Below are 2,927 nucleotides of genomic sequence, written 5' to 3' on the forward strand. Positions count from 1 at the left end.
ACGAGTATTTTTTCCCGCAGAGGAACATTATACATGAGAGAGCATGTTTTCACCAGCGTGTCCAGCGGCCAGGTGAAACGGCGGAAAGTTTTATCCGAGCCCTGTATGACCTCTCAGAGCACTGTGAGTTTGGTGCATGTAAAGAGGAAAATATCCGCGATCATATTGTGGTCGGGATACGAGACAAGGACCTCTCCCGCAGGCTACAACTGATGAAGGACCTCATGTTGGCACAAACGACCCAGATCATCAGACAGTCAGAGGAGTGTCCAAAAATTGGACACTGGGCCAGGGTGTGTCGTAACACCAGATCAGTGAATGAGGTTACAGAGACAGAGAAAAGCGAGCAGGCCTCATATTTTCTAGGCTCAGTGTGTAATACAAAAGGAAATAGCGAAGCATGGACTGTGCAGTTACTGCTAGACTCTGCCCCAATAGAATTTAAGATTGACACAGGAGCAGATGTCACTATCATAAATGAAGATACGTTCCACACACTTGCTCATAAGAGAACACTAGAGCCTTCTAATCTCCCTCTAGATAGCCCCGGAGGAGAGCTGTTATGTCTCAGCTACTTAAAGGCCACAATAAGTTATAAAGGCAAAGACTACCTGTCCAAGGTGTATGTGGTTCGTGGACGCAGAGTTAACAACCTTCTCAGCCGCTCCTTGTCAGTGCAGATGAACCTGGTGAGAAGAATTGATGAAGCAACGATCACACTCACCAGGAACCAACCACTTTACGGTGAACACGGAACACCAAAAACTGAACCAGTCAAAATTCAGTTAAGGGACGATGCTGTGCCATACGCGGTGCATACGGCACGCCGTGTGCCTTTCCCCATGCTGCAGAAAGTGAAGGAGGAACTACAAAGAATGGAGAACCATGGTGTCATTGAGAGGGTGACCCAACCTACCGGATGGTGTGCCCCAATGGTGCCTGTCTTGAAGAAGAACACAGCAAGGGCCAGGATCTGCGTTGATCTGACAAAAATGAATAAGTCTGCCAAAAGAGAGCGCTATATCTTGCCTACCCGCCCCACTCAACCATGTTCAGGTTGAGTGGGGCAACGGTCTTCTGTAACCCACATACAATGAGGGTACCACTTTAAGGACTGATATGAGGAGAGATGGACAGCCTGCCCAACCAATCGAAATGCACAGGTCCCAGTATGTTTTGACCAATGGGAGAGCAGTCTGCCGCTGTATGTCCCACCTACGTGCTCTGTGTTTGCTGCTATGTGTGGAGGTAGTCGCGTGCTGGCAGGAGAAAAGAGAGACTGAAGCTTTTGAGCTGGAAAAAAAGTATTAGATATAAGTTGCAACCAACTGTGTTGCACATAAGTTCACTGGTTATCAGCTACCTTTCATGTTAAAAGTAGCCACAGTGAGTAAGCAGGCAAATGCTGCATTTTTCTGGTGACTTTAAAAAGTACCGCGTGGAGCTAAACTGTTAGCCTTTGTTAGCTCTGGTTGCTATCAACTGCCTGGAAGTTCATCTCAATCTGCTTCCAGAAGCAAGGTAACACTTGAAGCGCAACTTATGTTTATTTTTCCTTCATGTCGTATTACGGTTATTAAAGAGAAAACAACATGTCCTGTTACGTTATTTAGAGCCCTGCATTTTCCGACCGAGAGACACTATGCCATTGTCTTCGGCCGTGATGCGCTGAGATCGGTGAGCACATGTTGTATGTCTCAGTTAGTTCACGTCTGTTTCACATTTTATTGTTGAGAAACTGAATTAATCTCAATTGTTTGATTAATAATTGCCGCATATGCGACATATATGCATATGCACTGACTTTACTTGGTTTAATGCATAGTTTATGTAAGAGAGATGTTTTATTTTTGCAAAATTGAGTATTTTTATTGCAAATTTATGTTGAATGTGATTTAAACAAAATCCTAAGTTGTGAATTATAGCTAGAACAGCATAATTAATATTTGAATTGCTCTTCTGACCCTGTCTGTTGACAGGTCAGGTTTTTTTTGTATGCTGAATTGTTCCTGAGGTGGATTCCTCTGGTGAAATAGATGGCGAGCCTTCCCACCTGGACTTAGAGAGACTGAGATTCGCTTCTTTTCCACTTGAGGATCTGCTGCACCTTGCGGTGTGGTAGGACTGTATCACTCACACTTTCACGCACAGCTGGTTATACATAAGACCACTGACTGACATTCTCTCATCCCTATTTTCTTTCACACCCTGGGAATTTTTTGGACTTTACCCCTTGGACATTTTTTATTTGGGACTTTAAATAATGAGCTGTTGTGTAGAGCATTCTCCACATGTGAAAAGAGTGTGAGATTTTCATTTGAATGTGCATTGGATTTGTGTAATCTGTTTCTATAAGAGTTAAGGAGTCAGGTTACTAGGGTGCACCCGAGCATTGAAACCCGAGCATTGAAACCCGAGCATTGAAACCCGAACATTGAAAACCAAAAATAACACTTGGCCAAGTCATTGCTTTAGTAGTTTGTGTTTTACTTTTCTTTTAATTTTTGTAAGTTTCCTTTCTACCATTGTAAAGTGTCTTTAACCTGTGCTTGTCAACCTTATGGTTTATGTCACTAAAGTTGGCTGGTTCTTTTGAGTTACATTCTTGTCTCTGTGTCTCATTTGAACACACCCCTGTGCTCCTATAGTCGAGCCTATTGGCCCATTGATATATTCTTTTCAACAATTCCCCTTACTGTGTTACAGTGAGAGCTTTGGCGAGCCAGCCAGGAGCATGGTTGTGTGTGTTTAAGTGCTAGACAATTTGTGTGTGGTGTTTAAAAGTGCTTAATCTGAGCTATAACTTCTAGAGAGAAAATGGATGTTGTGCTAAGTGAATCCGTCAGAATTCCCAATTCTGTAGTTGTTAGTGGGATCACAGGATCAGAGACTGATGAGGAAGTGTCCACTTTCCTCCAAAAATATGG

At 43.3% G+C, this 2,927-nt stretch overlaps 1 long non-coding RNA gene across 1 annotated transcript; it reads left to right on the forward strand.

Annotated features, from left to right (window-relative positions):
- The first annotated feature begins 1,118 nt into the window (after nucleotides 1-1,118).
- Nucleotides 1,119-2,696, forward strand: LOC308411963. Its single transcript, XR_013974503.1, has 3 exons — nucleotides 1,119-1,521; nucleotides 1,614-1,677; nucleotides 1,980-2,696. It is a non-coding gene; the product is annotated as an uncharacterized lncRNA (long non-coding RNA).
- The last annotated feature ends 231 nt before the right edge of the window (nucleotides 2,697-2,927 follow it).

Source organism: Rhamphochromis sp. 'chilingali' (assembly GCF_963969265.1).
Source record: "Rhamphochromis sp. 'chilingali' genome assembly, chromosome: 15".
Taxonomy (NCBI): Eukaryota; Metazoa; Chordata; class Actinopteri; order Cichliformes; family Cichlidae; genus Rhamphochromis; species Rhamphochromis sp. 'chilingali'.